At 38.1% G+C, this 14755-nt stretch overlaps 2 protein-coding genes across 2 annotated transcripts in view; one reads left to right on the top strand and one right to left on the bottom strand.

The window, feature by feature from the left end:
* plscr3b (phospholipid scramblase 3b) overlaps positions 1-14755 on the bottom strand; it is a 482910-nt gene that overhangs the window by 443252 nt on the left and 24903 nt on the right. The gene's annotated exons all lie outside the window — the stretch shown is intronic.
* Positions 12814-14755, top strand: part of bcl6b (BCL6B transcription repressor) — a 51522-nt gene continuing 49580 nt past the window's right edge. The window contains exon 1 of the mRNA XM_051924872.1: positions 12814-12931. The gene's annotated coding sequence lies outside the window, so the exon portion shown is untranslated. The remainder of the gene's footprint in view (positions 12932-14755) is intronic.

The raw sequence follows: 14755 nt of genomic DNA, 5'->3' as shown, positions 1-14755 counted from the left end.
TTTTTTGGAATTAACTTTATAATACTATTAATGGTACATAAAGCTTTAAATAATCTTGCTCCTTCCTATATTTTGGAGTACCTATCACTCTACATTCCAAGTTGTAACCTTAGATCTTCTAATAATAGTCTACTTATTATTCCAAGAGCTAAGCATAAAAGAAATGATGAATCAGCCTTATGCTATTATGCTCCAAAAATCTGGAATACTTCACCAAAAGAGAAACACCAGGCTAACACTGTAGATCATTTTATAAGACCTCTAAACACCCAGTTTTTCAATACCTTTACCCTTAATAAAGTAGATATGCATAGAATTTCCACATTCCTCAATGAATCTGCAGTCTTTATTAATCTTTTGTGGCACCCGGCTGGGGTTCATGCCCGGATGGGATGCCCAGGAGGTGTATAAAAGGGGCCGCCTCTTTCCAGTCATTGGCAAGAGTCGGGTGGAAGAAGGACAGAGCTACGAGGAGAGGAGTGGAGGCGGACCAAGAGACTAGAAGGCATTGTGTTGTGGCCAAGTACTTAAGGGGTGGTTGGTGCTGCGGCACTGGGTATGTGCACTGAGATGAATGTAAATAATGTAAATAAACGTGTGTGTGGTGAAACCATCGTGTCTACCTGTCTGTGTCCGGGCTGTTCCCCACACTTTACTTTTCTCTGTTTTCTTTTCCGGTTCTTTTGCCACCACTACTTGTTCAAAGTTCTGTGCAGCCACCTGTGATGTTTGAATGATAGCCGATACCCAACCTGCCACAAAACCCTCTGCCTTGATTTCTCTAAGGTGAAGCTTTAAAAAAACAAACAAACAATAAAAAGCTACTTTATGTATGAAATTTATGTTAGGTAGAATACCCAGTGACCTTATCATCGGCCTATCATTATAGACATAGAGAAAATCTATATTTAAGGACTCTTAATTTTATATATATTTATGTATCATTATTCTTATCTAATTTTAATTTGTTTTTCTTTGCATATAATTACTTCTTTGACATCTTGTAAAGCACCTTCAGTTACATTGTTTGTATGAAAATGTGCTATAGAAATTAAATGTTGTTGTAGAATTTCTTTTTACACTTCTAATTTTGTTTTTGACTTGGACATTAGTGTACTTCCAAGACAAATAATGTACAGACATTTAACATTTCTCTCCTTTGGCTAAAGTATAAAAATAAAACTGCTTCCCAATCTCAAAAAAGATGACAAACCTCAAAAACAAAACCTAAACCTGCATTCTACACAGGTCTGAACCCAAAGTATAGGCCTCACCAGTTCAAATCAGCCTAGCCTCAAACTCTTCAAGCAGTCTTATGACCTACACAGTCTCAAAAGTGGGGCAAAAATATAAAAGTTTAACAAGGTGAGAGGGGAGTAATGATTCAGATGAAAATGAAATTTTGCAGCTTTGTATAAAATTTTGTTACAGGGTAATTTGGCAAATTGCATGCTTTTGGACTTCCTCTGTATGGTTACTATCTTTAGACTGTAACCACATCAGACACAATATCACCCAACACAACTTTGGGTTTAAAATAATAGATTTTTATTTTCACCAACCTCTTTTCCAGTGCACACAGCCACAAATACTCTAAATTATGAAAAAATAAATGGTCTTCCTCTTCTCCGCTCCTCTTGGTGACTTTAGTCTGCTGCCTCCAGACTCTGACTCCCCAAGATGAGGTGGCGGTCCTCTTTTTAAGTCAGAATGAGTCCAGTGTCACTGCACTGCCTGTAAGGAGCTCTTCCGGGTCAGGTGTTGTCCTCCACTGGCTGTGCCTTCTGGCGACACCCAAAGAGAGTGACAGAGTTGCATTTCTGCATTCCAGCTCCCATGCAACCCTGCAGATATCCTAACTGGGATCAGCCGAGAGGAGCACTGACGCTTTCCGTGTTGGGTTAATGAACTGCACCCGGTATCCACCTTTTCCCAGTTCATCCATTATTCCTCCTTCCCACCTGGGACGCAGATTGCAAGACGTTTTGGCTGGCTTGTGTCTCCATTCCCACAGTCACTTCATTATGGTCTTCTGGCTGGGCAATAAATCATCCTTCATCCCAGGCAAGATGGTCATTTGTCCCCTATGGCAATTAGAAGACACACTGTAGATTCATTCTTGTTATGGTTTCACTGCAATGCCATTTTGTTGTCCTGTTATCATAATGCAGTGTGTGGTTGCTAGGGGGCCTATCCCAGATGTAACATTGTATGATGTCATTGGCACAGTGGTTTCCTTTGCGAAATGATGGTTGATGGTTGCTATAGTATTTTTCAGTTAGATTTTTGGTTCAGAATTATAGAAAACGTTTTTGGCTTTAGGTTCTGCCCAGCAATTTGGTTTTGGTGCCTGGCTTCCTTGATGATCTAGTTTTGACTTTTCCTTTGTTTGCAGTTGTTTTTGTCAGCTTCTTTTTGTAGCAGAAAAGTTAGAATTTCAAAAATCAGGTGGGATTTGCCTATGCTGTGACCCAGCTAAACTGCTAGCTTTTTTGTCTAGCTTTTTTTTCCCCTGCATTTTATTTCAAATGTGAAAACAAAACAAAGTTCCTTTGATATTTATAGATTTATTGAAAGATTTTAGAAGATAAAGCAAAAGAATATTACATTAACCTGCACATCTTTGGAAATATAGGAAGTCGTTGTTTAAGTTTAATTGCTGTATTGATTGTAACCCATGATTGTAAATTATTTGTTATTACATCTCTTTAGTTGTGGCAATCAACTTCTGTTACCCATCCTGTTATACTTGTTGAACAAACAGGCCCTAGCCTAATAATACTCGATCATGTTTACCTCCTTTGTAAGTTGCTTTGGATAAAAGCACCTGCCAAGCAAATACATGTAAATGTAAGTGTAAATGAATGTATCCAGAGCAAAATGTACACGGATATGGACGCTGGATTCATGAGGTGCTAGCGACTGTGCCATCGTGTATTATCCAACCCAGCTTTATTTGCTATTTTCTGCTCATTAAAGGTTCAATTCATGTGAAACTCTAGAGAAGACAAACTCAGGAGACCTGGCTTTAATATGTTTGGTCAACACACCTATGTGTCTCCCCTGTAAATGGACCTAGAATTTGTTTGGGGGTTCTAGCCAGCAAGAAGAGTTACACAGTATATAAACCCTGTGGAATTGAAGAACAGTACTGTTCTATGCTGGAGGCTTCTAATCTTCCACTGAGCACCTGGCTTTAGGAGGGACGGACATGGAGCTCTGAGGAAGGACCGGAACAGCTGGATAGCAAGTCAAACCACCCAATCAACCACAGTGATTAATAAAGCATTGTAGAAGCAACCCCAGGAGACTAGATTTATAATATAGTCTGATTGCTGTTTATGTGGACATTACACATTCTCTCCATGCTTGTGTTTGCTTTTCTCTATGGACTCGGGTTTTCCTCCAATATGCAAACTATGCACATTTTAGGCTAATTGGTGAACATCATTTGTCCTCTATGAGTAAGTCTAGGTGTGGCCTATGATGGTCTGGTGGTGTCTTGTTAAGCGTTTGTTAATGCCTTCTACATGAGAATGCCAAGACAGACTCTGATCCCTTTGTGAAATGGAGCAAAATCAATGAAGGGATAAACTCACCGTACATATCCATGCAGGCCATTATGTATTTGCTTCTTCCAAGGACAACTTGCATGATTTGTAAAGGATGATCCAGTACATTGTCGATTAATTTATCTACGTATAGCTACACTCTTGAATAAGTGAATGAGGAAACCACGATTAGGGTAGATGCAATACGGTTTCAGGTCACCATGAAAATAGTTCAGTAGGAGGAAGTGCTCCTAAATCAGAAACAAAGTCTATAATTGTTTTGATCAGATACCAAACTAAAGCCAAAAAGGAAAGGAAACCATTCAAAAACCCATGCCCATTTAACAATACTATTAGTTAATGTAAGTTAAATGAAAGAATTAGTAGGAGGTACAGAAAGAACTTAGGAACAAATAGTTAGTTAAATCTGAGCAGAATCTGAATTAACTAGTGCAAATAAATCTAGTGTGAACACTTGCTGGAGTTACAGCCCCCAACCCCAAACACAACTGACCCCAAAACAAGTCCCAGTTTCAATAAACGTTTTATTTTAACAAAATATTATTTACACAAACATGTTTCTTCCACAATAGTAAAATTCTTTCTCCTACACTCCTTCCAGGTGAGTTTTATCCTCCTTCTCCTCTGCTTGTGACTCCAACTCACCTCCCACACAACCCTGCAGCTGTTGAAACTGGAGCTGCTCCAGAAGACCACTGACACCTAGTGCATTGCGAGAACACCTGGCCTCAAGAAGCAGTCTCCTGCTGTCCATTCATTGTCTTTGCCTCCCAACTGAAGCATGGAACAACACCACTTCCAGCTGAGATGTCCATCCATTTATGTTGTACCTCCATTATGATGGCATCCTGGCTGGGCAAGTGAACACCAGTGCAATTGTGGAAAACCATTTAGATCAATTAACATCAAATGTAAACGTGGAAAACAATTTAAATCAGCTAACATCAAATTAGAATATGACCTTGAGAGATGCTCTGGATGCAGTGGTTCAAATTAAAACAAACAAACAAAAGTGATCAAATCACAGAGACTCACCCTGGTTTAACGAGAGCACTCAAGCTCTTAAATTCAAGTGTCGAACAACTGGAGCGTAGATGGAGAACAACAAAGCTGTAGGTCTTTGAAACTGCATGGACAGACAGTGTTAAAATATAAAAAGCTCTCTTTAAAGCTCATTCAGATTACTGTTCTAAAATAATAGATAATAATTATTATGTACTGTTTAGAGCAGTGGCTAATTTAACAAATGGGAATTCAGACCTACAGTGCAAAATACCAACAGACAGACTTTATGAACTTCTTTAATGAGAAAATTAAAAATATAAGATTCCAGATCTCAGCATCACAGTGTAAACTACATACTAGCCTGACAAACCATGTCTTGCCTTGCATTCAACAATTTAGAAATTTTAATACTTAAGTCTTAACTTTCATTTCTAAAATGAAACCTATGACTTTTTCCTAGATACAGTGCCAACAAAGCTAATAAAAAGCGCTATTGATGTTCTTGCAACACCCATTCTTAGTATTATCAATAGCTCATTACTGCATAGTGCAGTACCTGATGCATTAAAAGCATCAGTCACCAAACCATTACTTAAAAAGTTAGAGCTAGACCCACATATATTTAATAATTACAGACCCATTTCAAATTTACCCTCTCTCTCTCTGAAATACTTGAAAAAGTAATCACCAGTCAGCTTCAGTCACACCTTACACATCACAACTTACTTGAGAAATTCCAGTCTAGCCTTCTCACTGATCATAGTACAAAAAAAGCACTAATGCGTGATGTAAACAACAGTATAATATCCTCTGATGAAGGAAACTCCACTGTAATAATGTTGTTAGACTTATGTGCAGTGTTTGACACCATTGCCCATTCTATTTTAATACACAGGCTGGAAAATGACATTGGGCTTACATGCAATGTCCTTGCCTGGATTAGTTTTTATTTATCAAATTAACTCCAGTATGCAGAACTGTGCCAACAGTATTCTATCATTACACACAGAACTGAGATATGGTGTCCTGCATAGCTCAGTACTGGGACTCACTGTTTTCACTTTACATGCTTCCACTGGAGTCTATCATAACATTCATTTTCACTCATGCACAGATGAAACTGAGTTATACCTTTCTTTTAGACCAAATGACATTTCTCCAATGTTGTCTTTAATTAGACGTGGTAGTGAGTTAAAAGGACTAAATGGATGAGAACTACTTGTCTTTAAACACAGACAATAGAGATGTTAATTATTAGAGGGAAAGATGCTGATCGCAACAATATTTTGTCATCATTTAACTCGATTGGAATCACCATTAGTTTTACTGAACCTACAATCTAAGCATTATCTTTGACTCTGGCATGTCATTTAAAGTGCACCTTACAAAATTGTCCAAAACGTTTCTTTCATCTTAAAAATGTTGGGAAATTAAGGCATTTTCTAAATAAGCGAGATACTGATAAATTATTTCATTTATTTAATTCTAGTAGGATTGACTACTGCAATATGGTGTTCACTGGATGTTCAAATTGTTCTTTACACAGCTCTATTTAATTCAAAATGCTGCTGCAAGAATTATTACAAGAACAAGAAAAATATGAACACATGATTCCAATTCTTAAATCCTTACACTGGATCCTGGACAAGTTTAGGGCAGACTTCAAAATCTTCCTTTTAACATATAAAGCCTTAAATGGCCAATGTTATATATCAGTATAAGTATGCATTTCAGTTCAGCTATTGAAGTCTGATTGTGGGTTGACACCTAGTGATATGATTGGTAATGCCTTGCACATTTTGTTAGTTGTTATTGTTCAATAAAGACACGAAAGAAAAGGCACACGCTGTCTGGTCGTCCAGGAAAAAAAGGCTACGATAGTGTAATGCATTACAAATACATGACAGTGGAGATGAGATCAAGAAGATAATTTTCAGCACTGTGACACTGAATAACTGCAGTGAAAACCACACCAAGTAAGCAGAAAAGCAAGGACCCAACGCGATAAGTTGCAAACATGTCGTACATTGGAAAGATAGATGTTTTTGATAGTTCCACGGAAGATTGGAACATGTATTTTGAAAGGCTGCTACAGTATTTTGCTGCAAATTATATTCCAGCCGAAAAACACGTTCCTGTGCTACTGAGTGCCATGGGAGGGAAAGCTTATGGCCTTCTCTGTAGTTTAACTGCCCCAGACAAACCCGCTGAGAAAAGTTGTAACGGCTTAGTCTGTGTAATGCGGGATCATTTGTCACCAAAGCCATTACTGATCATGGATCGTTTCAGATTCCATAAGCGTAATCAGAACGAGGTTGAGACAATTGTGGCTTATGTGGCAGAACTGAAATGGTTATCAGAATATTGTCAGTTTGGTGACGGGCTAAACGATCCATTGCGTGATCGTTTGGTTTGTGGAATCCTTCAAGAGGGATTCCAGAAGAGGCTGTTAACTGAGGCAGATTTGACATTTAAACGGGCAGTAGAAATTGCTATTTCAATGGAAACTGCAGCTGAAGATGCACTTGAACTACAAAGAGGAGTGAATATTCATAAACCAATAGTGTTCACACGTAAACCAATAGATTACACACAGAAATATATGATTTATGGCCTGTTTGGACCCTCATATGAATACGAGCAGCGTGAATAAAATGGCAGCGGCCAGGATAAACAAAATATATAAAAGGACCTGCTATCGCTGTGGAGGCAAGTCCCATCTTCCCTCACAGCACAGATTTAAAAATGAAGAGTGCAGACAGTGCCATAAAATGGGCCATATTCAAAGAGTTTGTCGTAGTGGAAAGGCAAAGTGGAGTGCGGAAAACAAAATGCATCACAGCGAATAGAAAAATGTGCATAATGTTGAAGAAGTCTCTGACATTGATAGTGAAGATGCATTAGCCAGTCTGGAATTATTTAGCCTTAGTTGAAAAGACAAGCAGGCAATATGGCTCACCCCCAAGGTAAATGGCCAGGTGGTAAAAATGGAATTGGACACTGGCTCAGCTGTTTCAGTTATGTCACTGAAAGATTACAAGGTGCTTTTCAAGAAGAACAAGCTGAACCCCTCTTCTGTTCTTCTCAGAACATACACAGGTGAAAAGGTTATGCCTATTGGAGTGCTGCATGTGACAGTAGAGTATAATGGAAGGAAAGTGGTACTTGATTTACACATAATACAGAATGGAGGTGGACCATTATGGGGCCGGGAGTGGTTAAGAAAGATGGGAGTTGACTGGAGAGATATTAAAAGCCTTTGTGCTTTGCCTGTTGTGCAACAGACCACAGGAAAGAACCCTGAGCTGATACTAAAAAATGCCGCCCCTGTATTTAAGAGTGGCATTGGGACTCTTCAGCACATTAGAGCTAAAATTGTACTTAAGAGTGGCACGACCCCACGGTTCCACAAGGCATGTCCAGTACCCTATGCCATCCAACCCCTGGTTGAATAAGGATACTCTTTATAAAGCTGTTTGTGTTAAGTATTTCTCACCCCTCAAAAACTCAGATCTATTATGCTGTCTTTATACTGTATATTTTTCCAAGTATACTTTTGCTGTTTTCTTAATTTTGTAGTACATCTCTTTATCTTCATTTTGAAGATGATTCTCATTTCAAGTTAATTTTATCACATACAATTATCCTCCCCCTAATTTTATGAACCTGGTTAATTCAACTTAGCAAATCATGGGTTTGGGGAGGCTGAGGCCTAAGACACAAACACAAAGAGATCAACAGTCACTCATACTAGGCCAATTAACTTAAAACACACATGGGCATGTGACAGAAAACTGGAGTACCTAGTTCAAATTTAACACAGATAGTGACCAGGCCAAGACTTGAACCCATTCTCCTGAACATGTAAAGTCGATTACAGTCATAGGGCATGTCAGACTTGTTGACTGCTGTTACTGATCTCGTCACCAGACCATGTCAATTTAAACAACTGAAAATCGCTGAGTATGTTTAAGTTACTGAGTGCATGCTGACCTTCCAACATAGTCATGCTAGCCCCTTTTCAAAACAGCCAATAATGTGCTACCTGATGGAGCTAGTGCTGTATGAACGGTTAACAGCTGCAGCAAATTCAGCCACATGCTTGGCCCTTTTTTATTTTTACTTTATTCCAATTTGTTCTGGTATGTAAAACATGAGACATTAAACAGGTGAACTTCTCTTCTTTTTTTGAGGCCTAAAACACCAGTGTACCTTATTTTTCATCATTAAATTGTACTAATGCAAGAGAATTCATTGATTGTCAACTCAACAGAGCCCATCCCTGCGACTGAAGACAAAATCAAACCTGTTTGATGGTGTCGAGGTGCGTAGCAGACTAGCTGGTCTATGTTACTAGGCATGTCAGATTAGATGATGAGCCTTCGTGAGAATACACGGCTGACTCCCTTTGTCTCTCTAAGATTATGTAAATGAAGGCTACAACTGAAAATTGCTGGAAAAACCATCTGATGTGACAAGGCATTAAGGCTTTAGTGCTGACTACTTTTCCATCCTGAAGAAGAAGCAAATTAACTTTAAGCATTTATTTTAGTACTCACTGAAGAACCTAACATTACCAAGGTATAAACAAACATGGAAAAACTGTCTTTTGAGAATTCACCATGGCTAGACAAAAGACAAAAAGACAAACTCTTAGGCAAAAGCTGTAATCCAGCAAGGCAATGAAACTGATATATAAATTAGCTGAGAAGAAAATACTGTGTATACCTATAAAAACTTTGTGCATGCCAATGCCATCCTCCCATCATACCCAGCACCTGAAGGGAATTGTAGTCCCCATGTCAGCATGGTTTTTCGGTTGCCCTCCTCCCACCATAAAACCCTTTTCCCAATACAACATATTTTGTAGACCAGGGGTGCCCAATACGTCGATCGCGATCGACTGGTAGATCGGAAAGGTAGTGCAGTTAGATCGCGTTGCATTCAAAAAAAATTTTTTTTAAATGTTAGTCTATCATATATCCTCCTTATGGCATTTACCACTTGATTGACATACAGGGCGGCCAGTCTGAGATCTCTTTTCTTCTAACACACTGGTCATCCCACACGCACGATCAAATGTGCGAGCTACTGCAAAACTCTGGCTAGTTAGCCTTCCAATTTATATCGACTAAAGAAGGGAATTAAAAAAAAATTGTTTGGGGAGGGTATGGGCTGAATGTGGAATTGGAAGAGGATTTTTTTTTCTCACAATGTCACAATCGAAGTGCATTTGTCTGATCTGTCAATCTATCCAAAGAAGAAAAATGTGGAAAGGCACTTTCGAACTGTTCATAAAAACTATGAAACCGACTTCCTTCTGAAAAGTGATCTGAGAAAGAGAAAGGAGAGGGAACTAAAATCACAGTTAATCGGACAGCCGTCATTTTTCACATGGCTGAATTCAAAAGCAAAGGCAGACACACAGAAGCATCATTCCGGGTGAGTCATTCATTAAGCATAAGAAGTCTTTCCAAGATGGAGAGATGATAAAAAAGGCCTTCGTTGAGACAGATGGCTAGGGAGAAATTCCTGCTGAGATTTCGAGACCCCTGGCCGGAGAAAAAGGAGTTTCTTCTTGTCATTAAACATGCAGAATACAAGCAACTTAATAACGATCAATGGCTGTTAGACTTGGCATTTTTTTTCCAATCTGACCAGCATTTTGAATGAGCTTAATTTACAGCTGTAAGGAAAAGACAAAACCATGGTCAATATGATTAGTTCAGTTAATGCTTTCAAACAAAAAATGCAACATCTGTCCTCAAAGCTGCAGCGCCTTGATTTGGGGAACATCCAAAACTTCGCGTCAGAGCTGGAGATGCAATGGAAGGCGCGTGCGCAACTTGACAGCATACGCTCCATAGAGGAGATTGAAAATTGTCTGTCAGACTTTGACAGACAGTTTCAAGACACAGCTTTACTTGAGCCAATCGCTACATTTAAGTGCTATCCATTTAGGGAAGATGTTGAGGGTGATTCACTCACATCAAAAATTGCAACACTGTGTCACCTAAAACTCCTCTACAGTGGAGGATGAGATTTTGACACTACAGGATGACATTCAGCTGAAGTATGGGGTTCATGGACAGTTTTGGAACTTACTCACAGAGGAAAAGTACCCAAACATGAGGAAATGTGCTACCTCCTTGACTGCATTATTTGGCTCTACTTATTTGTGCGAGTCAGCCTTTTCCCACATGAAGATTATTAAATTCAAATACTGTAGTGACCATAAATGTATTGAATTGTTATTGTGCCATAAGGGTTATTCAGTTATGCAAGGAACGACAACATATATTTTATGTATAAAGTATACTCAGTATATACAGTATATATATATATATATATATATATATATATATATATAATATATATATATATATATATATATATATATATATATATATATATATATATATCATTTTTAATGTAGGTAGATCATTTCGACCTGGTCATTTTAAAGGTAGCTTGCAAGCCAAAAATGTGTGGGCACCCCTGCTGTAGCCTATATTTTAAGTTGGACCTATGGCAACGCACAAGCAAAATTTTGAGAAAATTGGTTGGTATGTTTGTGAACAAGTGGCAAACAAAAAACAGACAAACAATGAGACATCCAAACAGTTTATGATTTTATTTATGTAGACTAGCTGTGCTGCCCATTTAAAACAGGTCGAAATCTAAGTAATCAACATAGACCTTAGTGTTAATCTTTTCAGTGTGTCATCTATTGGAATGTATTTTGTAATACATGTAGTAATGAACTGCATTGCATTTGTCATTCCAATAGATGGTGCATCACAAACATTACACTGCTTTTAAAGATCTCACATCAAATGGCATATAACAGCAACATTTTCATTGCATGTACCATTCCAACACATTTGTACAGTAGTAGTGCATTTTATTACTGCCAATGATTGTGATGCATCATCTGTTGAAATGGAAGAGACATAGCATCTAGATGGAAACACAGACACGCAGAAGCATAAACAGTTATCCTTTAAAGGTGGATCAGGGTTTTTAATATTTTAGTTCATAGATATTTAGATAGAGCAATGTATAATCTGGATAGTGGTTTTGAGTGGATGTCCAGGAACAAGGGTTCAAAGTCTTGCCATGTCTATATTTAATTTTTCCATGTGCTCTTCCTAAAGAAGTACACTTTAGGTTAACTGACAAAATTGTGTTGTAAATGTTAATGTCATTTTGGACCCAGAAGTGAACTAGTATCCAAACCAATATGTCTTCCTTGCCTAAAAATGCAGATTTTTTTGTTCAAAGAATCTTTCAGGAGTGCATATAAGTAAGTGTTTTACAGGTGCAGTATAAGTGTTTATGTATTTCCGCATATGGAGGACTGGCAGTTTCAGGATTCAAGGTTTCTATTGAAATTACAGAGCTGAGAATTCAGCTTCTATTCCTAATTAAAGTGACTATGTATTGGTCACCAGAATCTTCTAACCAGTGGTTTTGAATCTTGGCTGACCCCAATGCCAACCTAACAGTTTTCTGAAGGATATAAAATGTGCTGCTGGGCTTGGACTGAAAGTATTTTTGCGCCATAAAGTGTTCTATTTAATGGCCTTTCAAAGATTTATAAAAGTATTTTTGGTATGTGAAGAGGAGTGGAAGAAGGCTGACGTGTTCTTAAAAATAAAGTTGTGAGGCTTGTATTTCTAAGTTGTGCATGGTGAATGTCAACCGGCAAGCTGTCAGGAAGGTTGCTCTCGTCAAATCTGCCAGTATTCCGCACTTATTTGGTTCTGTCACGTCAAAAGAGCGACGGCAACTATCTCCACATACTTTTTCGCTCGATTTTCCCTTGACCCCTTCGGTTATTTACTGGCCCTTCAAAGGTAAGGGCATTAGTGAACTCCATTAGCCCCCTCGCCACCACCTCCTCATTTTTTGCGACTCGCTCTCCACCACACACCTCCTCCCATTCGATTTCTCAGAAACTGAACTCTGATCGTATTTGCATAGACATGTGACATTCATATGACCGACCGAACCATCACAGGAAAGGGGGAAGCAAATCGCGGTTAAAGGTGAGGCCCTTTAACTTCTGGGGTGACAGTGTCCTGATTTGCAGTAACCCCAGAGAAATTCTGAGTCTGACAGGTCAATCAGCACACTCTGTCATCTTTTAACCATCGAGTGTTAGAAATTCAAACTCTGACGCGGCGTCTCTCTTTGTACACTCCTCCCGCTTTACAATCGGGCGGTTCGAATGGTTCATCCAGAGGCGCCGCTTCTGAGAATCTGTCACTGTCGACTTCTTGGAAGGCTGTTTCCTTGAACGCCGCGGAGGGAGCTGCTTCGAGGAAAAAAGGACGCCACAACTGCACCAGGTGACCGACTCGCGTACAGCCTTGGCAGAAGCCGTCAGTTCGCAGACTGCGTCCTAAGTGGCCGGTGGCGAACGTTAGGCGCTGCTCTTTAGTCTCATGGCCAGCCACATTAGAGCCTTCACTGGAAGCACTTGACATGGGCAAAGTGTATTACTTTATTCCTATTGGATATTATTTTTGGATGAACTTTAGCGAGATTGTCTTGTTGAACTAAGAACGGTATTCGTTGTTATTAAGTAGTTTTATTTACAATATCCTTCCTTCAATTTAGACATTTTAATAAAATAGAAGACACATGTTTAGTCCTAGAGTATTTTCACTTTTGTGTTCTTATTTCGATATATATTTAAAAAAAGTAAATTTATTATTAAATTACTTTGTAGAGAGTAACATGTTACGTACATTATCATCATAAGGAGCCTTAAAGAAATGGTAAGAATCCTAATAAAATTGTCTGTATAACCCACCTGATGCACACCGGGCAGACGATCCGTGGGCTGTCAGTTTTTTTTTTTTTTTAATATTTTTTGGCCAACATATAAACATTCTTTTTATAAATACTTTTTATTTTGTATGTATGTTTCTTGGTATGTATTGCGTAGGATTTTGCCTTACATTCCCACCATTTACAATAGGTAAAGTATTGTGACGAGTCAAAATTTGGACTTAAAAAGTTTGCAAGAGATTTACAAGCATTTGACATCTATCAACACAATTTGATGTCCTTCTGTGTGTCAGAATGAGAGGCAGTAGCTCGATAGTACAAATGCAAATCATTCACTCAGAATAAAACTTAGCACGCATAATTCAAACTGTCAGTTTCTACATACTAACTTTTTTAAAGCAAAATCGCTCCAGTAGTTTTGATCGACGGATATAACAATGTACACCACAATATCGTGACAGAATCAATTATTCAAAATCACTGCTTTATGTAGCAAACTCTTGTGTGACAGAATTGTTTATACAACAAACTTTTTAAATGTGTCTAATGGGCGCTACGTGGGGAAAAAAAAGTAATTGGGTTTAAACCGGTCATCATTAACTGAGGACTGCTGTGCGGTGAAAATAAACACCAGTCAGCGTTTCATTGCAGCGTCTAATGATATTTGACAATCTATATGTTTATTTGTGACTAAATGAATTCTAAGAATTAAGTTTAGGTCAAGATGCATTTATAAATAAATTGTGTAAGTATTTGGTTTTCCTGTTAGAACATGTTTGAGACAAAATTAAAAATGTCTTGGTTGTTCAAAGGTAATTGTAGTGTTTAAATTAATCTGCTGCTTGTTTCATGGTATCCATAAATCTAGTATGTTCCTATAACAAAATATTCAGCCTACCTATTTATTATAGTATCTATCTATCTATCTATCTATCTATCTATCTATCTATCTATCTATCTATCTATCTATCTATCTATGTCTAAGTAAGCACATTTTCCTTTCTCTTACACACTGTTCAAGTGAAAGAATCCTGTCCATCTTTTTTTGTACAAAAAGAATATGAGGTTATGTACTGCATAAAATTAAAGAGAATTTATTTTACTTTACCGAGAACAGTAAAAACATTTGTGAGATTTGGTCCGGCCTCTTCCTCCAGCACAATCTTTCAAGATCATTGAATTTGCTCTGCTGCCGCAGGCCCTTTGCTAACCTAACTGACTGACTGACTGATTATTTCTTACTACACAGTTTCCCAATCTTGCTTCTCTTGTTTGCTGGGGAAATGAATATGTGTCAGTGAAGTGCACATATGAATAATGAAATAGATGTCAACATTTGTGTGATGATTTTGACTATTTTTTGTTTTTTAAAATGGTTG

The sequence above is a fragment of the Erpetoichthys calabaricus genome, chromosome 3, assembly GCF_900747795.2.
Source record: "Erpetoichthys calabaricus chromosome 3, fErpCal1.3, whole genome shotgun sequence".
Lineage (NCBI taxonomy): Eukaryota > Metazoa > Chordata > Cladistia > Polypteriformes > Polypteridae > Erpetoichthys > Erpetoichthys calabaricus.
The sequence above is the reverse complement of the archived record's forward strand: the minus strand, read 5'-3'. Positions and strand labels throughout refer to the sequence as shown.